At 47.0% G+C, this 21,777-nt stretch overlaps 1 protein-coding gene across 4 annotated transcripts in view; it reads left to right on the forward strand.

Moving 5' to 3' along the window:
• MAP2 (microtubule associated protein 2) overlaps nucleotides 1–21,777 on the forward strand; it is a 196,606-nt gene that overhangs the window by 42,631 nt on the left and 132,198 nt on the right. The window lies entirely within an intron of this gene.

Here is a 21,777-nt window from a genome sequence, read left to right on the forward strand (position 1 = left end):
TGAAAAATAACACACAGAAGTGGGAAATACCATTTTCACTTTATCCAGTGGTTGTTGCAAGCACAATTATTTGATCTTTTTTCTTCAGCCAAGAATACTGATCTACTTGAAGTTTTCAAGCACCATGCTTATCTGGTGACACTGCATAGCCATTATTAGGTTAGAGTTCTGTGTTACTTTCCCCTGGAGCTGCTTCTTGCTCTCTTTCTTGCTAGGGGGCAGAATGCAGTAAAAACTGGGGCATGTGTTGCCTGGGTCTGTGTGCTGGGGGCAGTTTCTTCTGGCTACAGTGTTGCTCCTCTTACTGTAACCCCTTTTTTCTCTCTTGGAAGTCATAGATCTTTTTCCTACGTCTAAGGGAATGGATCTTTTTCTTTCTGTAGATATCTGGAGTAGGCTGACCTCTGAGACTAAATGGCCACATGTGAGTTGGTCCTAGCAAATCTTGGGGATAAAAGTGTCTCTGGTTGTCGTTTGCTGTGACAAGGAGATTTCAGTGAGTGCAAGGTTTAGTTGCTTTTTAGTTGCTCCTTGTCAGTCTCTGCACGTCAGGACTTTTCAGTGCATTGTGTGTGATGCATTAGGAGAGAAGGTAAATGATTAGTGAGAGCTAGGACTTTGAAAGCTGTGATGAAACCTCCTAGGAGGTTTCTGGAGAGCGTGGGAGATAGCTTCCTGACGCAGCTGGTCAGTGAACCTACCAGGGGTGGTGCCCCGCTAGACCTTCTCTTCACAAACAGAGAAGGACTGGTGGGAGATGTGGTGGTCGGAAACTGTCTTGGACAGAGTGACCACGAAATGGTAGAGTTCTCTATTCTTGGCGAGGCCAGGAAGGGGACCAGTAAAACTGCTGTCTTGGACTTCCGGAGGGCTGACTTTGAGCTGCTCAGGACGCTGGTTGGCCGAGTCCCTTGGGAGGCGGTTCTGAAGGGCAGAGGAGTCCAGGAAGGCTGGGCGCTCCTCAAGAAGGAAATCTTAACGGCACAGGAGCGGTCCGTCCCCACGTGCCCAAAGACGAGCCGGCGTGGAAGAAGACCGGCCTGGCTCAACAGAGAGTTGCGGCTTGTGCTTAGCAGAAAAAAGAGGGTTTATAATCTTTGGAAAAAAGGGCGGGCCGCTGAGGAGGACTACAAGGATGTAGCGAGGCTGTGCAGGGAGAAAATTAGAAAGGCCAAAGCTCATCTGGAGCTCAACCTGGCTACTGCCGTTAAAGACAACAAAAAATCCTTTTACAAATATGTCAACGCGAAACGGAGGACTAAGGAGAATCTCCATCCTTTACTGGATGCGAGGGGAAACCTAGTTACTAAGGGTGAGGAAAAGGCTGAGGTGCTTAATGCCGCCTTTGCCTCAGTCTTTAGCGGCGATACCGGTTGTTCTCTGGATACCCAGTGCCCTGAGCTGGTGGAAGGGGATGGGGAGCAGGATGTGGCCTTCGCTATTCATGAGGAAATGGTTGGCGACCTGCTAAGGAGCTTGGATGCGCGCAAGTCGATGGGGCCGGATGGGATGCACCCGAGGGTACTGAAAGAACTGGCGGAGGAGCTGGCCAAGCCGCTTTCCATCATTTATTGGCAGTCCTGGCTATCGGGGGAGGTCCCAGTTGACTGGCGGCTAGCCAATGTGACGCCCATCTATAAGAAGGGCCGGAGGGCAGACCCGGGGAACTATAGGCCTGTCAGTTTGACCTCAGTGCCAGGAAAGCTCATGGAGCAGATTATCTTGAGGGTCATCACGCGGCACTTGCAGGGCAACCAGGCGATCAGGCCCAGTCAGCATGGGTTTATGAAAGGCAGGTCCTGCTTGACGAACCTGATCTCCTTCTATGACCAAGTGACGCGCTTGGTGGATGAGGGGAAGGCTGTGGATGTGATCTACCTTGACTTCAGTAAGGCTTTTGACACCGTTTCCCACAACATTCTCCTCAAGAAACTGGCTGCTCGTGGCTTGGACTGGCGTACGCTTCGCTGGGTTAGAAACTGGCTGGATGGCCGGGCCCAGAAAGTTGTGGTGAATGGAGCCAAATCCAGTTGGAGGCCGGTTACTAGTGGAGTCCCCCAGGGGTCAGTGCTGGGGCCAGTCCTCTTTAATATCTTTATCGATGACCTGGACGAGGGGATCGAGTGCACCCTCAGTAAGTTTGCAGATGACACCAAGTTAGGTGCGTGTGTTGATCTGCTCGAGGGCAGGAAGGCTCTGCAGGAGGATCTGGATAGGCTGGACCGATGGGCTGAGGTCAACTGTATGAAGTTCAACAAGGCCAAGTGCCGGGTTCTGCACCTGGGGCGCAACAACCCCAAGCAGCGCTACAGGCTGGGAGATGAGTGGTTGGAAAGCTGCCTGGCAGAGAAGGACCTGGGAGTAGTGGTTGATAGTCAGCTGAATATGAGCCAGCAGTGTGCTCAGGTGGCCAAGATGGCCAACAGCATCCTGGCTTGTATAAGAAGCAGTGTGGCCAGCAGGTCTAGGGAAGTGATTGTCCCCCTGTACTCGGCTCTGGTGAGGCCGCACCTTGAGTACTGTGTTCAGTTTTGGGCCCCTCGCTACAGGAAGGACATGGACGTGCTCGAGAGAGTCCAGAGAAGGGCGACCAAGCTGGTGAGGGGTCTGGAGAACAAGTCTTACGAGGAGCGGCTGAGGGAGCTGGGCTTGTTCAGCCTGGAGAAGAGGAGGCTCAGGGGTGACCTTATCGCACTCTACAGGTACCTTAAAGGAGGCTGTAGCGAGGTGGGGGTTGGTCTGTTCTCCCATGTGCCTGGTGACAGGACGAGGGGGAATGGGCGAAAGTTGCGACAGGGGAGTTTTAGGTTGGATATTAGGAAGTACTTCTTTACCAAAAGGGTTATTAAGCATTGGAACGGGCTGCCCAGGGAGGTGGTGGAGTCACCATCCCTGGAGGTCTTTAAAAGACGTTTAGATGTAGAGCTTAGCGATATGGTTTAGTGGAGTACTTAGTGTTAGGTTGGAGGTTGGACTCGATGGTCTTGAGGTCTCTTCCAACCTAGAAATCTGTGTCTGTGTCTATGAAGTGAAGTCCAATAAGTCGGATGGGGAGAGGGGCCTGAGGATCTGGACTTAAAGCGTAGACAGAGCTATTTGTTTGGTGCTCTTTGCAAAGAGCAGCAGTGAAGTGGAGGAGAATTCATTCTGCTTTTTAATTCACTAGTGCAAGTCTGAGCTTCAGGAGTTCTGGTGGCAGGTGTCAAATATGCTGTCTACTCCCACCAAAGGCTCTTCACAAACAGTGGTGTCTGTAACCGGGAAAGTCAGTGCCGGCAGGTGAGCTGTTGGCTGAAAGGGTTAGGTGAACTCCCATCCTCCCATCTGCTCTTAGAAAAAAGTGGTAATCCAATTCTGCCGGTGACAAACAGCAGAACACGGGTACTTCCAGCTGTTTGAGCTGCTCACAGGTTACAATGGGGAGAAGTTGTGTTCCTGCGTTAAGTGGAAAGCAAAAAATCTTTGCATAATTAGTTGCCTAAATCCCATTTTCGTAAGCTGATCATAGAATCATTAAGGTTGAGACAGTGCAGGCTGCAGGAACAGCCCCAAACCAAGGCTGAATAAACATTTTAAATGTTGAATTTTGGTGGGGGTTCTCCTTGATACTGTTCTTTCCTTCTGCCAGGTATATCTAAGCCATGTTCAGATGATGTTACTTTGTTGTCACAGCATGCTAAGTGTTCAGCTCTCACTTTCATCTTGATAGCCTTCCTTATGATGCTCTCTTAACCTTTTAGACAGCCCATGTGATAGCACTGAAAAAATCTTCAGCCGTTTCTTGGTCTGACTCTCTCATTACTTTCCGGACTGCCCCAAAGCATCTTCCTTCTCCTTGCTTGTTGTTGTATTTCTTGCGCAAAGGAATGAAAGCAAGACAGTTTGTCTCAGGCCTGTCTCTGCAAGCTCAGGCACAAAACAAACCTAAATGTTACTTAATTTTTCATACTTGTGTGGCAATGAAACCCACAGCTTCAAAACAAAGTGTGAAATGTGTGACAGCTGTGTTTGACTGAGAATCTGAAAAATAAAATCGAAGCATGCAACAAAATTGTATTTTTAAATCTTATCAGAACATTTAACTGGAAGAATGTTAATATGCATAGGAAATAATTTCCAGACTTGTACTAATTCATGGTTAATTTCCAAGTGGTATGGAAGAGACTTTTTACAGAAACTCCAAGACCTGCATAACCTAACTTAATGTTAGGCCCTTGTGTGTAGATACTGCTTGCAAGGTACATGCTCACCTTGCTCTCCTTCAGCTGAGAGCAGTCTGCAGATCTGCACCTTTGGAGGTCTGTTGAGGTCATGTGCGGTTGAACCTTTCTCCTTCCATGAATCTAAAGAAAGATTTTGGTTTTCACAGACCTCTTCTCTGTCAGCTGTGAAGTATGAAGGAACTGAGTGAGCTGGTGTTTTAGAAGTCCTGTAAACAGCAGGAGAGGTAGCTGAGTGTTTACCCCTAGGCTGTGAAGAGTGATACGTCAACTGTGATCACCACTAATGCTATGAGTCTTTTCGGCTTCTGTCTTGAAAACCACTGCTGTTTGGGGCCATTTATCTCGTAAAAGTGGCCTGCCTGTACTGCTGCAAATAAATGATTGGAAGAAGGTACCCGCTCTCTTGCAGACATCCAAGTGTCATCGCTCCAGAGTGTACTGGGTCTCTAGTTGCCAGTGTAGGATAACGCACCAAGTTGTTTTATGGATCTCCTAGCGTAGATTCATCACTACCAGTCTCTCCCACTCTACTTCTGGGGGCAGAAACTGTGAGGAGGCTCCTGTAGGAGGGTAATCATCCCCGTGTGCTACAGGGGAGTGGGGACAGTCCAACAAGGATGTAATGCTCAGGCCGACTCCTTTCTCTCTTACGCATTTTATGTGTGATGTTCTCTGTGCCACTTTAAAAAAGAAAAGGAAAAGAGCTTCCCTGTTGAAGTCATTACCATCTTATTCAGCATCGCTTGGTTTGATGTTAAATACCTTGGCTAGAAAGAGAGTATGCTTTCTGTCATGTGAGGCAGGAGCTATTTAAAATGAACCTTGGCTGTGCGTGTAGAAGTCACAAGGAACTTGAGCTTACAGGAAAAAAATCCAGTTGATAGGAAGTGCTCCTTATATTGTTGTTCCCAGTGCTCCTCTCGTAGGAACTGTGTGGGGGCAGAGAGGCAGAGTTTCTCCGTCTGGAGGTCTCGCAGTGTCTGCCCCCAGCAGCACGTGGCTGGGACGTGCAGCATGCTGCAGGAGAGCCGTGGTCTGGCCAGGACCCTGACGGGTTAGACAAACGTGTTCTGGGCCGCATCCAGCGGGGCGCTCAGGAACGAGGCCATCCCGCTGTGCCGTTAACCAGCCCTGCCTTGCGGACCTGTGCGGCGCTCCCCGTGGTGGTACCTGGAGAGCTGGAAGGGCCTGAAGCCTGCCTCCTGGGAAAGCTGAGGGTAGGATGGGGACCAGGGACACCCGTTTGCCCTAGGATGTGTGCCAGGGAGGAAGGCAAGTAGGAAGTGTTGAAGGAGGGTCATGGATGTAGGATCTTTCCCCTCTGGTGCAGGGAGGCCAGCTGGCACCCATATGGCTCAGAACCAGCTGTGCTCGCAGGATGGGCTCTGATGGCTTTCTGGGTGGCGTGGCAATGCTGAAGTCAGCACGAGTGTGTCACTACTGCTCAGCAGAAGCACGGGCTTGCTTTTGTTCTTGCAGGTGCCTCTGGGCCTTCAGCCTGTCCAAAGCCCTGTGCCCTGGTATCTTCAAGGACTGAGGTTATATGTACACAGAAATAGACGTGGCCTCTTTTTAAGGCCAGCTTTGTTTTTCATTGCCTGAGATTACGGACAGTATATAAAGAGGCAGAGTTGAAAAAGCAGCAGTCTTCTGTGTGATGGCAAATGCTTGAGTTCGTATTCTACCAAACACCAGATGTGAGACGCAGAGGCAGGGCCAGAAAAATATTTATTGAGGGAGTATCCGAGGAAGTTGTTCTTCTTGACACCAGCAGCTCCCGAGTGCTGGTTAGTTAACCAAGTAAGTGGTTGTGGGCTGTTATTAATGACTAATTCCATTGCCAGCAATGTATTGAGGAGGAAAAAAAAGAAACAACAAAAAAAACCAAAACAGCAAATGGAAGGAGCAGGTGGTACACAACATGTCCTTTCTTTTTAAAGGAAACAGCATATTGTAGAACTGCAAACATCTGCTTCTGCTTAATGCTAAATCTTCACTATCTGATGCAGTTCACTTATGTGGAATAAATTACTTGACCAGCCAGTGGGCCCTTACTATACTGTTTTTTTTTTAATCCTTGTTTTATTAATTCAGTGGGGTAGAAACCTCCCTTGTTACCACGCGAGCCGTAGCAGGAGGTTGGGAGGCAGTAGGGGAATAGTCTTGGTTAGGACCTTCTTCGTTGGCATGGTTGGGACTTTGGCTCTTCACTCCATTGGGAGCAGGAGCCAGGCCGTTGCTGTGTAATACAGCAGTGACGTCTTCTGAGCCAGTGTTAAAGAAGAGGTGTTATGCCCTTTAATTCTAACCTGGAAAGTTTAAATTAAGCAAGACAAGTTTCTTCTGGGAGGGAAAACATCTTTAATTAGATTATCTGATAGAGCAGGAAAAAGAACAGCCAAGTTTGTATGTGAGTGGTGTAGACCTGGATAAAGGTTTCTATTCCCAAAAGCTTTTCTTAGTTCTTTTTTTCTTCCAGCTGTAGATGTTATCTTTATCTACAAGGCTTGCTTCACTTCCAGCCTTTGAGCTCAGTGACTGTAATGCCTTTTATGACTCGAGGATGTTTTGTTGTATGTGGGGAGAGCATTTCAGTGTGTACCACTTATGAATGGAAGCTTTTCTATTACTTACAGTCCCGGCTCATATCCTGATAGATTTTTATCTCCGTTCCTCATATCCTCATACCTTTCTGAAACTATCACTGGTCACTAGATGTTATGTCAAGAGTCTTTCATTGTTCCCATGAAGTCGGCTCTAGCTTTTTTCCACTGATAGCAGTACCAACAGAACCAGGGTCAAAGTTACATCTGATGGGGCACCATGAAGGGTCTCACAGCAGCTCTGCTGAAGGTAATGTCAATTTTTCCTTGTGTCCAGGCCTATAAGTATCCTTCTTCATTAGAAGAAGGGGTCATTTTTCTTCTTTCAGCTGTTAACTGCTGCTGGCATAAGCAACGTCTCACTCTCTGGAGGTATAACACCATCTCTTTCAGTGTTGGTGCTCACCTTGGAAGCACAGGGAATTGCACGTGTGAATGGGAGATGTTCACCAAATGCTTATTTCAGACTTGAAAGGTGGATTGTAGAATTCAGTTCAATTGTCTGAGCTTTGGCTCCCTTGTCTGAGTTATGCGTAAGGCCAGGAAGTACTTAATTGTATAACTTTCATGCGAAACCCCACTGTTTTCACTTGGAACTGATTTATCCTTTTGCTATTATCATCATCTGGCTATTTTACTGCATGAAGAACTAAACACACAACACACTTGAGGATACACAAATCGTACGTTTTCTGTTACCTCCTCTCAGGATGTTTGTGTGTTTCAGAAGCATCTGTTTGTCAAGCCACTGGGTTTATAATTCCTAGTCTGTTTAGGACTGGTGTCTCAAATTCTGATGAAATCAAGTCAGCCCTATGCTTCTAGGGAACGCAGGTTGATTCAGCAGGGGGAATATAAGTGTAGGAGCTGAGACACCTGGGAGTGATCTTCCTGTCCACAATTTCCCATCTAGTCTTGGCCAAGTCACTGCCAGATGGAAAACAAAAGTAAAATCTGGGAGTCTCCCCCTGCTGCAAAGGAACGAAGGAACTTGGGCACATCTGAAGTGTGAGTCATCCCACCTGGTTGGGAAGGATGGTCTGATTTTTGGGGACTCATGTATTCCTCTTCCCGCTGGTGGGACTGTAACAACCAGTACAGAGTGTGTGTCTGAATCTTGTGTGGATGAGAGAAGACAAATCCTGTTTTAGCTCCCTCTATGTGCCTTTCTGTGGTGTAGCAGGAGCTAAAGAGCCCAGGAGAGGTCTTGGCGTTGCTCTGTTGATTTCCACATACGCACTGTGCTCGGAAAGCTCTCGTTGTGCTTGAATGGGACCTCCTAATGCTGTGCTCCTGACAAAAGAGAAGAGAATATTTGGTTAGGAGTCTGTGTCCTTCTTTAACCACTGTTGCACAGGGGTCTGTGCTACAATACATCCTAATTGCCAGCATATCCTGACCTAACAGCTAAGAAAAAGCTCCGAAATGCAAACAGTCACAATAAGGGCACGTATGTGTATGAACTTGTTTGTTTTATAACTAGAACAGGTGCATGTGTCTGAGTTGCGTTATAACGTGCTCGGAAGGAGAAAACGTGAACCCCAACTCATCAGGTAGGAAGCGGTTGCTTTGGATGAAAAGCTGTTGTGTTGCTCAAGCAAGAGCAAAGGTAAGTTTCATGGGTAAGCTGTGGGGTCAGGTTGAGAAAGCTCGGACTTCTAAATACTGGCAGGATCAGTCAGAATTGCATTTCTGTATTCACTAGTACACATTTTCCTGATAAGAGCTGAGACTGAAGGTTGCTGTGCTGAAGCTCTTTATGTCAGAACGCAGTTGTGTGCGTTGTTTGTGCTAGGAAGCTAGAAGCATCGGGCCCAGATGCTTATTTACCTCAGAAATTGCTGTAGCTCCGCTGGTTTCCGTAGATGTGCACCCACATGCATTCATAACAGCCGGCAAACAGTCTCTCGAGCCTCAGAAATGCACATGAGAGGCACCGAGCAACATCTGTAACGTAGCAACGGGAAAGGCTCCGTGCTGGTCTCGTTCCTGCTGGTCTCAGATGGTGGTGGTAAGAGCCATCGTGTGCTGGCGGGGTGCTTTCTTCGGGGGCAGGCTCTCGTAAGGCCAGTCAGACTGCTTGGGAATGCAGTGCCCACCAAAGGGAAACAAGAGCCGGCTGGGCTTGTGGTACCAGGACCCAGCTTTGGTTCACAGGGGTCAGTGCATCAGATCTCCACAAATTGTTTTTGCTTTCCATATGGCATTCATGTTTCACCGTGTGAAGTCTGGCCTTCCTGAAGCCCTCCAAAGCTTTACCAGCGGGGTCTGGACCTCCCGTCTTTTTCTCTTTGCAGTACCTCTGAGCTCTGTTGCAGACTGTGTGGGCAGCGGAAGCCCCTTGGCTTTGCCATGTTGCGTGGGGATGAAAAGGAAGCCCCTTTGTGCAGAGAGTGAGGTACCGGGCCAGCAAAATAGTGGGGGCTACAGGCAGCGTTTGTGTATTCCTTGGGACCAGCATCTCTGCCAGTATTAATCAGCACCAAGGGCTGGGATCAGCGCAGCACCTGCTGCTGCGGCTGCTCTTTGCCTGCTGTCAGGTGTCTCATGGACTTATGCAAATGAACCACTTAAGAAAATGAATTACAACGGATCAAGCCGTTCTATAAAGAATAGCACCAGACCCTGTACAAGCCAGACAGATGCCTGAAAGATGTCCTGTGTTTACTCAAAACGGAGCAATTAGGTTTTCTGCTGGTGTCTTTTGTGTTTTTCACGTTGTTTGCCTATTATTTCTGCAAGGGCAGAAGGGGAGGTAGCATTAGTGTAGTAACTGCTGCCTGTAATTATGCAGCCAAGACAAACAGAAAAAAGCCTTCTGGGTGTTTTCTGCATCTTGGGATTTATTAGGTGTCTCGGGTGCTGACAGAAAGAGATGTAAAATTGCTTTCAGCATTCATTTGTCAATGTGTGTGAGACAGAAGCAGAAAGTCTCATAAAACTACTGTAGTGTAGGGACTCTTGTCGTTTGGTTCTGCCCATCATTGGCTAATTCCTTCCTTTTTATTATTTTAATGGCTGTCAGGTCTTCCTGTGAGTAGACAAAAATTATTCTGTTTTTACAAGTGCAGCAGAGGGAAGAGCACATTTCATTTTTAAGTTTTCAAACCCAAACCAGAGTTGTTCATTCTGTTTCTATAGCACTAGTAATCATTGACAAAAAATAATAAAACCACTTGCAGTTCAGAAAAATCCTGTAGCCTGTTTTTGCCTGCAGGGGGTAGGGACAAACCTGTCTATTTTATTGAGACAGCAATCAGGGCCAGGATTTGTTTCTTCGTGCTGACTTCACCCCCCCATCCTCAGTGAGTCCTGCTGCTGGGGGAAGAGCAAAAGACTCGGCTGGCATAAGGGGCGCTTCTGTCACGTGTGGAAATGCCTGCTGCCTTTGTGGCTGAAAAGATGAGGTATGACGATGCAAGCGCTTCTTTTGGGAGCAGCATTTGTCTGACAGATCCCAGACGCCGGCCACTGACGTACTTGTAGCAGGCTTCTTTCAGCTGCAGTTTCTTCAGGCATACCCCAGCACAAACGTCATCTGTCTGCTGCTTGAGCTGCGCTATGTCAGGCAGTCGTGTGACCTCCTCGTTGTGACCAGCCTTCTTGGAGGCTTTTGGAGCGCTCCTCTGCTGCCCTGCCACCCAAATGAGCACCTGCCTACGAAGGAAGTGTGAAGGGCTCCCTGAGAAGGGTCCAGCTCCATGTGATGTTGCCAGAGCTCCTTTCTCCGGCCTGTGTCTGACGACAAAGATCGGCGTTGCAAAAATGTGGGATCTTAGAGCTGCTCTGAGTGTGCCTGGGTCTTGTTGCTGTACTTACAACTCTGTTAAGGGGAGAAACCAGGCAGGGGAGGTGTGAGGGCAGCAGCTAGCCCTTCTGGGACCTGCCTCGTAGGTACAGAACGAAGCTGAGCCTGGAGGTCGCCCGGTTCTCGTGAAGTCTGTTTGCAGAAGAAGCAATTTGCACTTGATTTTTAATCTGCAGAGTTAGTGTCAGTGCAGAAGAGAGGAAAAGCCTCAAACAACCTTACTGTGGTTAAGAATCGCATGCCTGGGCACAGCAACTGTGATTTGTGGGTTTGGGGCATTTTTAAAACGCATAACTTTGTGGATTCAACTTGCTCTTGCAGGAAAAAAGAGAAGTGGATGGCCATACAGACAAAGCGGAGTGACTGAGAGTTTTCCAAAAGCTGGGGGCTATCTTTCTGTGTTAAGTACTGGTTTGGAGATGTTGAGTGGGGGAAAAAACAATCTTAGCCCTACAGGTCTCAAAATATTGCTGTCCTGTCTGCGGATCCTGTGTCTGCCCTTTGCACAGAGCCCTGCAGAGCCTTTGGAGCAGGAGCAGGGGGAGCATCTTGTAGAGCCTTCAAGCAGAGGGTGCCATGGCTCAGCCCGGCAGCCAGCTGGGTGTAGCTGAACCCTTGCTGTGAGGCGAAGGGGTGGTCTCTATGTCTTTCTCTAATGACACACAGACACTGCCCTCCCTGTATCTGCCTTCATTAGGAGGTAGAAGTGCTTCCTAATTAGCTTCATATGGCAGTTGGAAGATAAGATTCAGGTACAGGTTCAGCAATGATGTGTGGATTTGGAAGCCATGGGGAAGGGAGGGAAGGAAGTCCGAGTTTAGCATTTGGAGGTGCACATGTAATGAAGAGACTCTCGGGAGACTTTAACCAACAATATTTTCTTCCTATCAACTTTCACAGGATTAACAGGTGTCAGGAGACCATCATCTACCTTAGGACTCCGAAAACAGACCCCTCTGAGCAGAGCAGAAACAAGTTGTTATGCTAAAGAAAGCGCTTAGGACCTGGTCAGGTCAGATTAGTCCTAGCTTGTTCTCCAGGCAGATAGAACAAAATATTTGAATTGTGAAGTAAATCCACGTTCCTGAGGAGCGGCCCCATGGCTCTCCCCGCAGCCCTGCCATTGCGGCTCTCAGCTGGCTCTCACGTAACGCGGTTGTGCTGGGACGTACTTTTAAACTGCAGGGCTGCTGATTGCAGATTGGACGGGAAGGATTGCTTGGATTATCATCAGGAAAGCAGTGGAAGGCATGACCTTTCCTCTGCTCCTCGGGGCAGAGCAAAGACCTCTGTAGCATTCTGCTTTTTGGGCAACCTGGTAAATAGCAGGAATGTTCTTACGGGTTAGCTGCGGAGGCATCTGTAGACTTCCTGAGTGCTGAAGGAGATGGGGTGGAAAAGACAGAGATAAGGACTCAAAGTCATGCAGAGATGAGGAAATAATTTATTCAAGACGGAGTAACAAAGTTCAGGAAAATCATGTCAAATCAGGCAGCGCAGATGAAAATTTTGCCTGAGCACAGAGCACAGGCTGTGACTACTCACCATTGGGGGGTTAGGCTGGGGATAGTGGCAGCTGCAGGGAGTGCAGCAGCCAGGAACTAAAAGCGACCATAAGGTCAGTGCTCAGAGTCAGGTAAATGAGCCGTGCTGGAGGACAGGGGCAGCGAGAGCCCTGATTGTCATCCCAGAGGTGATGTGTGCTGCCGTAGTCCTTGACAAGGAGAATTGTGCTGACAGTGACTGGCTGTTCTGATGTAGGAGCTTGAATTCACAGGGAATTTGCTGCGATAAAGTTAGTATGGCACGGCCTGCACGTAGAGAACTAGTGTAAAACTTCAGTGCTCTGTCAGGATGTTCATTTTAACAGCTTTCTGGCTTTACTGTCTCTTGTAGTGGCTCTAGAGCCTCGTATGATACAGGAGTAGAGACAGCATGGCCCTGGGAGCAAGGGGGAGTCCAGCAAACGTGAGCTTTGCAAGGGTCTGGGAGCCTCTGGTCTGCCTTCTGATGGCTACATGGGTGCAAAACTGTTGGTGAAGGCTCCTTAGAGCCTTTCTGTGCAGCACTGGCTTCTGTAAACGCGTCTGTCTGTATACAGGGAGCAGTGCTGGGGCAGGGCTTAAATGCTGGTGGAGAGCCAAGGGAGAGGTGTTGTGTCCTAAGCAGCTGGGATTTTTTGTCGGCTTTTCATAAAAGCAAATTTCAGATCACCTTCTCTGTTTGCTGACTGCTGACAGCTGAAGATTTCATCAAGCAAAATTATGACCTGATTATTTGTCCCGAGCTGTCAATGTAAGTTTTATGGTGAGTGTTTGGGGGAAATACACACTTTCGCATATTATGGGATACATCTTTAAAACATTTTTCTTTTAAAATACAAACGAGAAAAGACGCTTGTTTAAAAAAAATATATATATATATATATATAGGAGCAGTTGCTGCATGACAGTACCATGAAGGATGTAAAATCAGCATATCAGTGGTCTTAAAACTTAATTGTTGCAATTTTCTGCCATTATGTAATTCTGGGAGCAAGCACTGAGAGAGGACAGTAATGCTGCATCTGGCCTGCAAAATCAGGTAGGGAATGTCAACTTACCTAGACTTCCTAGACCAGATGTTTCACATGTTATATGTTTAAATTCTGCAATTTTATGTAACTTCTTCCCCGGACTGGTCCATCCTTATGGTCCAAAGCTTGGCCTTTGTGTCAGTGGCTGCAGCCCCGTTAAGTTTTGTAGCCAAGTGCTGGTCCTGCACGGCCCTGCCGGCTGCACGAGAGCCGAGCTCTGCTGCGGTGCCCCCTGTGCAGTGCATCGATGGGAGTTTTTGGGGAAGAAGGTGCTGGTTGGTGTGCATGTGGCAGGCGGAACGTGCTCTGTAAGAGGTACAGAGAAGAGGTGCTGGGGATGGGGGAGTTAACGAGTTCGTGCTGCTGAGTGCTTCTTCTAGGGATGATAATTTTGAGCCACGTAGTGGAAATAAAATGAGTCAGTGAGCTGATGGAAGCTTGGCAAGTGTTGGAAAGCAGTCCCAGCTTTTATTGCTCATCGGCGTGATGTCAGCGTTGATCCAAAGCTGGCTGTGGTGGTGGAAGGACTCCCTCTGTGCCCATGCAGGCTTTGGATGCTGCGTCGTGAGGCAGAGCATGGCACGACCTCTGTGTGCGTATCAGCCCTGTAACCAACACAAGGAGAATAGCGTTGGGGTTGGCTGTGCTCAAAACCCAGCCCTGCTACTGACTTCCTGGGTGACTTCAAGCTGTACCGAAATCAGGCTAATGATGCACTTACCGTGCTGTGGGGCTGGTGTGCTGCTGCTACACGTGTATTAGAACAACTGCTTGCATAAACAAAAACAACTTGTCAGGGAATAACTTGGTACGTTCTGAAAGAAGCCTACGCTTTGCTGCCTGCAGAGCACTGGGGTGTAACTAGTAAAAGCTGCTTGAAGTCCTGGCCAGGCATTAGAGCCAAATTGTGATTGATTGCACGTCACAAAAGCTGTCTGCTGGGGAGGGGACTTAGCTGTTCATTCACAGGTTAGACTCGATCGTGGAAACCACGTTTGTGCAAACATTTGCTTACTCTGTGACAAAAGCACCATATTGGCAGGTTAGGAAATGTAGCATTTCTGTATTAAAAGGCACTAGGTAAGCTTTCCCTGTAGCTGCAGACCTGCTTAAGTAATATGTTATTAAGCTCAATTGGAGTGGCACAGTGAAAATAGGTGTAATACTTCTGCAATGAACTGGCGTGCTACGACTTGAGCAAACAAGGCATTACCATGAATAATGCTCCCTCGTGGGGCCTCTGAAGTCAGTGGGCCTACACCTGTATTTTGGGGTGTATTTGTTACTGTTTTGTTGGCTTCTTTTTGATGCTTTATGTTGGCCAAAGTGTTTTATTTTGCAATTCAGTAACTGCAGCTTGCTAAGGCACCGGACGAAGCATCTTCTGTGATCCTTTCTCATTTGCTGGTATGGGCTGAAAAAAACCCAGCAGCTGTCTTTCTCCCCAGCCATACAGGACTACAAGCTAGGTTGTCCCACAATAACGCACTTCCATGTGTGTACAACCATCCTGTCTCTGCGTGATCCATGTAATACATGGGAAAAAATTTCCCATCTAGTAACTGATGAGGACAATTTCCTGTAAGCCAGCTCTTCTTGTGGTCTCTGGTTTCCAGCCAGTTTTATTTTTACCACCTTTTTCTTCTTTTTATTTTTTTGCCTATTTTTTTTCTATTTTTTTGTAAAGGATGTTTGTTTGGCATAATGTTCCTCTGTTTCCTGCACCCAGGCCAGGGTACAGTTTTAAAAGGCACCAACAAAAGCCACGAAGGCAACACGTGTCCTGATCCTGTTTGATTAGAGCATTACTGCAAACACCTGTGTTGGTGCACCACGTTTCTTGTGAATAAGCACGTGTGCATGTAAGTAGTTGCAGTACGAGGTCTGCTGTTCACCTGGCTCTAGCAAATAAAGCTGGGGAGACTTACAGTGGGGGTGCAGGAGGAATCCAGCTGTCAGTGAAGGCGCTGAAAGAGATCCCAACGTATGGGGGAAGTGAGGAAATGAAAGGAGAGCCAAGGAGGGTAGAGTTGTGAGGGGGGGCTCCTTTAGAACAGTCACTTTCTGTTAAAGTTAATGAAAATTCTGGCTGCAGTTACATCCGTGTCATCCTGCAAGGCACGTGTGTGTTTAATCCCAATCTCAGTCTGTTTGAACTTTCTTCCAAGGAATCTGGGAACCTTTTGGAAAACAGCTAGCGTCGTGCTGGAGAGTGGGCTGCTTGGAGGTACTACTGGATGTACACACTTTGCTTGAAGGACATTCAGACGGATTCCCAGAAATACAAAAGGCAGTGCTGTGATGGTTAGTGTTTCACAGGTGTTACTTGGAAAAGATCAGTATTTTCCTCAAGCACGATTTTTTGCCCCCTGGGTCAAGAAAGCTGCATGTCCTGCAGTCAGATACTAGCAGAATGCAGCATGCACGCAGAGCAAAGGGACAGTTCCCTGACTCCAGGAAGGTGGCTGTGCATTCTGGTGCTTGCAGTCACCCTGGTTTGTGCCCACAGTAAGGTAATTAGATATTTAATTAAGAAGGTGAGCAGCCCTGGTTTCTCATAGATAGTAACAGTTGACAAAAGATGCAGAGAATTTAGCCCCAGCAGTCACTTAGCATGGGAAGCTCGGTCCACACAAGTCAGATCTAGCAGCAGTTGCCTATTTCTCCCACGGCAGCGGTGTTGTGAACGGTTCCTGGTTTGTTTTAAGCATTTATTAACTCGGCTGCTCTAGGCTGAACACATCTGGTCCCCTGATCTTGGGAAGGGGCTGCGTTTGTCCAGTTGCCTTCAGGATATTTTCCTGATCGCTGGTACTGTTCCTTCAAACTGCTAAACACTTGCTTTCAGTGAACAAATGCTTCCATATATTTTGAAGAAATAAATTCTATTCAGCAAGGCGTGTGCCGAAATGGCCCTTTTTCATGTGAAATGTTGGCAATTTTTTCTGCTACCATGACAGCAACACATCAGAGCAGCGGATTTGCAGAGGTGAGACTTCTGCCCTCCTGCCGAGGTGCTGGGGGGCACTGCTGAGGCCAGGGCACCTCCTGTTCTTTGTTAGGCACAGCTGCAGCTTGGGCTCGGGGCTGACATCTCCTTGCTGGGAGTCATATGGTTCTTTCATATTAGTCCTGGGAGTTGCCACATCATTTTGACTCAGTGCTGCTGGGGGTAGGCTGGCAGTGCAAGTGGTGTTTGCTGTGAATCATCCTCGCTAATGGAGAGTATTTGATAGAGAAACAATAGTTGTTAGCAAGATGACATTTCTGTTCTGAATCCCTTCTTTTTCTTCCTTTGTGTCTTTTTTCCCCTTCCATGAGCTGTTTTGCAATTTACCTTTGAGCTGAAGGGCCTCATTCCTTTTCAGTCTAGCAACAAATATTCTGGTGTGTGTGGAAAACATGGTAAAGAACAGGAAGCGCTTTTTGTTATTCGTGAACTCCAAAGGTGTTCTGTTTTATTCTGTTGTGGGTTTTTTTGTTTGTTTGTTTTTCACTTAAATAACTGTGGATGACTGGAAAATGTTGAATTAATCGAATAGCTAGTGCTGCAGGTAGACTGTTTAAAGGCATTTAGTTCTTAAGTGCTAACCTGAGGAATGTGGACATTAAATGATAAAGTAAATAAAATTGCTTTGGAACGCTGTTATTTCCATCGCTTTAGGAAATCATAGAGTTCCTCCCTCCAGAAAAATAATCAAGTACAAGCTTAACTTTCAACCCCTTAAATTGATTCTGGGGGATTATGTACATGGCTACAATTATGTTCCTGCATCAGACTTTTTTTTTTTTTTTTAAGGCTGTGGGCAGAACTCTTGGGTGTTAATGTTGCTGTTTGCTGTCTGTCAGCTCCAGTGTCCTTCTGCTCTGGATTTTGGATATGCAGGAGCATTACTGACCTCTGCTCCTGTCCTGTGAAAATCAACCTTGCAGTAAGTGGAGGGGCTGAGTGAATGGAACAAAATATGCCAAAAAAGGAAACAAAACCAAAAACAACCAACATATATACGTAATGGAGATGATTTGCTACAGCGTCTAGTAATGGGGTACAAGCTTGGTGCAAGCTCTGGTCCTTTCCAGACTGGCAGAGTCTGCAGTGCTGTTATCATCTGCCCGATGTGCTGAGAGCATAGGAGGGACACTAAGCCCTTTTTTATTAATCCCTCTCTTCTCACATTTGGGAAACATAGATCACATCTCTCTAAAGAAAAAGTGTATTTACACTACCCAAATAAGGAATCGACAGGTATTTAACAACACACCAGATAAGAGCCCATTGTTTCCCTAATCGCAGCTCAAACATTTAAACCTTCGCATGGTGTAGCCTTGATGTGTGTGTGTGCACATTAATCCCTACAACTTTCCTTAGCAAAACCGAACAGCTCACTGCTATTCCCATCTTTGAAAATGCACAGATTTCTTTCTGCCTTTAAACTGCCTTAAGCGGTAGAAATTCCCCCCACCCATACTTAATCAGTACTGGTTAAACGGCTGTCCTTCTAGTGTAACAGTGCTGAGGTGAGCATCCTGTATTGCATTTCTACCCTTTGGGTGGCCAAGGCACTTTCCCTGCTCTCGTCACACAAAGCAAGGAAAGATGCAAGACCCTTTCCAGGCAGGGGACTGCGGGAGGCATCTCTGAGGGTCCCCGATGTCATCAGGGGGCTGCTGCAGCCTATTTTCTTACCTGCTGTGCATCTCAGTCTTCTGTCTTGCATCCCTTGCATCCTTTTCCTTTTTTTTTGCTTTCTTTTTCTCCTGATCCTTATAGCACGTGTGTGTGTATGCTGGTGTTGGTAGGGATTCAGAAAGGAGCTACCTAGGTTTGCATTTGCGTGGAAGACTTTTATGCCCTGTACTTTTGGTGTTGCTTTTGTATTAGGACAGAAAGGATGGCCTAATAAACAGCACATAAAACACTCATGGTTGTGTGAGCCTGTAATGGCATGCACTGTTTTGTGCAAGCAATAAAACATGATCCTGCGTCTTCTACTTAGAAGGCTGTGTGCTTCTCCTTTCTTTCTTTGATGTAATTAAGTTGACAGCAGTGGGGCTGTTCCTGCCTTATACCTAGATAAATGCAAAGGGAATAAAGAGCAATAATAAATAGGGATATATTATAATAATAAAGGGAATAAAGTACAAGTTCACACACAGTGTGTGCTGACTCATTTGCTCAGACTTGTGTGTGTAGCAGAAAACACTCATAGGGCGCTTCTGTGGAACGCATCACAAAAGTGGCTTGGGTACCAAGCTTGGGTCCAGGTATGAGTTTAGATTAGGGCCATGTAAGGCCAGGGACTGGTCATACAATTCATCATGATGATGAAAATCGCTGTTTTCACATAGGAAATTTCATGTTAGACTTAAGTCTAACATCCACTGACCCGATCAGTTAACGCGCAAGACTGTGATTTTTCAATTTTTGCAAAACCAGACCAAAGGGTTATTTTAAATTTTTTGCTTCTGGAGAAATAGTTGCTGAGATGAACAGCTTTGAGCAGAGGGGTTGGAGTGAGACCATCTCCTGAGGTCCCTGCCAACCTCGGGCAGCCTGGGGTGCTGTTCTGGGAAGGCCTGAGGACTTGTGCCTTTTATGAAGTAGCTTGCTTGTTTTTTTAGGTTTTCCGAGTGTTTCATTTGGGATGTTTCCAGTCCTATGAGTTACCTTTTCTCAAATTCCTCCTTGCTCTTTCATCCCTCTGCACATGTTGATACTTCATCACGGTGGTCTAGAAAACTGTGGCCTTTTTGTGGTCCTTCTTGCACCCCTCTTAGCTCAGGCCCTTCCTGCAGCAAGGAATGTGTCTGGATCGAAGCAGCGAAGGGGGAACCATCTTCTCCACGCAGCCCACCAGCAGACAGTAGCATGCTTTGCCTTGCCTGTGCAATCGTGAGTAGCCTGGGCCCGTGCTAAGATGCTGAATATGACTAATCTCTACGTCCACAGAGCTTGGGTTGAAGCATCCTCTTAGTACGAGCCAGGGATTTGCAATATGGATGGTGGGTGAGGCTGATCTGACAGCAGGCTCTTAACTGCTGGTGTAACCACGGCTTCTGTTCCTCGGGGCTTTCTGAGGATGGCTTGGTCCTGCCCACACAGCTTGCTGGCTCAGTTTTCTCTTCAACCAGTGTTCTGTTGTGTTATAGTTAACTTTTTCTTCTGTGTATGCAAAAACAGGGTTCTTCTGAAAGAGAAACATCTTGCTGTCCTGTCTACGGCATTTCTAGGCTCATAAGTACAAGTTTTGCCATCACCTATGGAAACTCAAGGAAAAGGGTTGTAAATGCTGAAGGTGAGTCCTTGTCATTTAGGTCTCTATTGAAAACTTCCAAACTTAGGTGATAAACGGTAGATAATCCAGAGATTGATATTATTGCCTTGGAATTCAGAGCCATTTAAAAAAAAAAAAGATTTTATCTGATCAGATGAATGGGAACAGCAGTAACTGAATCAGTAGGAAGCTTTCCATTTACTCTGGTGGGCTTGTGATGAAAACTGTTAAGTAATTTACACACAACTCAACTGGTGTGCAGAAATCAATGCCAGAAGTAAATCATAAAGGCCATTAACTTCGGGATCTGCAGAGGGCAAAACACAGAGCCTTGCTGGTTGGAGCACCTGTCGGAACTCAGCGTTTGGAGGTGAGCGTATCAGGGAAAATTCTAAATAAAAGCCACATAAACAACTCCACATCTGTTCGTAGTTGGCTGACGGAAGGGGAGAGGGAGGAGCAAGTATCCCTTGGCTTTAGATGTGTTTCCATGGCGGCAATAGCTGATAAAATCCAGCAAAACTCGGATTTATCTGTAGCTGGAAATCATGGCAGAAGCAGAGACTCCAGCGTTGCTGTTTGCAGGGAATCGGGTACGTGGTGCTGAACCTGCTGCTGTCACAATCCTGTCTTCGTGCAGAAGAGTACTTGTATATATACAGCTGATTTCCAAAGCTTACTTGACGCAGTGTATACTTTTATTTCTTAACAAGTTCGTGCCCCCTGCCACACCTGGTCCCAGTCAGAGCTCTTTCTGCAGTGCCCATAGCAGGCTCATCGTACGCACGCTCTCCCTGTTAACCACGCTGTCTTCGCAAAGCCCAGCCAACGGGGACTGTAACTCCTGGAGCTGTTGGCTCTCTATTGCAGTTGCACTGTGGAAGCTGGAATATTGAAGCCGTGAATCAGGGAAGCCACCAAGCGCATGATTTACTGTAAGTGCCTAAGTGCTCTGCTAAGTGAGGACGGATTGCCAAATGCCTAAATAGATGCTTAAATGCTTTGTAAACTCAGTGTTTAAGGACTTTATCCCAAAGGATGCTGCACTAACTTCCACTGAAGTAAGCAAAGATGATGGGGACCTGCTGCAGTGCTCAGAGGCTACAAGAATCACTAGTGCAATTTAGCCCTCAAATGTTTTACTATGAAAACAAATCACCAGGAAGTGTGATTTTTACTTCTGTGTGTGTGTGTAGGTGTACACACAGTATAAAGAGTTTGGACAGTTCAGTCAGTATTAAAACAAAAACTGACTTGAGTATAGAAGTAGTATAGATGGAAACAGGACAGGATTTCTCAGACAGTCCATCCCTTCAAGGTTGTGAATAATTCTTTCCTTTCTAGAGATAGTTTAGAAAATGTTAAAATAGGAAGGGAATCTTTCCACTCAAGCTCATATTTATGATCCGTCACTTATGATAGTTTTTAAACTGAGGGTAAACACTCTGGGGTGCTTAACTTTAAATATATTTGTGGGTGCTAATGGGATCGTGAATGTTGTTTTTACTTGCGTTTAAACAAGAGAGATACTGAAGAAAAAAAAGGGGGGGGTCAAGGAAAGGATGGTCAAGGAAAAAGGCTGAAAGGTTTTGTGGATGCTTTTCTTTTACTTTCTTTTATATTTTTCCAGTTCAGGTACTATGTATCCCTTGGACTTGAGGTTTTTACCAGTACTTGTGAGGCTCAGAGCTATATGCAGGAGAGGGGAAAGGCCATGCATTCTGTCCCTCCTGCCCATTCCTCCTTACTCTGCTCCATCGCTTTCAGTGCTCATACAAATAAAAAAGAAGATAATTGGTCTCCTCCTAACCTTGCTCGAAAGCAGCCCTCATTAAACCCTGTGCCGGGAGCAGGGCTGGATGGGCACCAGTGTCTCAAAGGGCTCCTGTGTCCGGCTGGGGAGCACCTTATGTAAGGCTGAGAGCGTGGGGACAGCCGGGGTCTTGTAGTGTCCCAGTACCGTGGTGCCTCGCAGCATGCCCCACAGCACCCTGTCGCTTGAAGGAATGACGGGTCTTTTTATGGCATGTGCAAGGTGGTTTCCTTTTGCTTGCCTAGGCTGCGTTGTCTCACCAAATGGCCCGGCCTTTGGGCACTCGTGGACTGCTTCTGGATTAAAACTTTCTGCCGCGTAGCGATGTGCACCCCATGGTGCACTGCGCGTTGTGGAAAATGGAAGGTTACAATCTGGCAGGAAGGCTCTTTGCTGCCCCTAGCAGCAGGGTGTTAGCTCAGAAGGAACCTAGGATGAAATGATGGTGTGTTAAACTGAAAACCACGGTAATGGAGGGGA

This window comes from Cygnus atratus, chromosome 6 (genome assembly GCF_013377495.2).
Source record: "Cygnus atratus isolate AKBS03 ecotype Queensland, Australia chromosome 6, CAtr_DNAZoo_HiC_assembly, whole genome shotgun sequence".
NCBI lineage: Eukaryota > Metazoa > Chordata > Aves > Anseriformes > Anatidae > Cygnus > Cygnus atratus.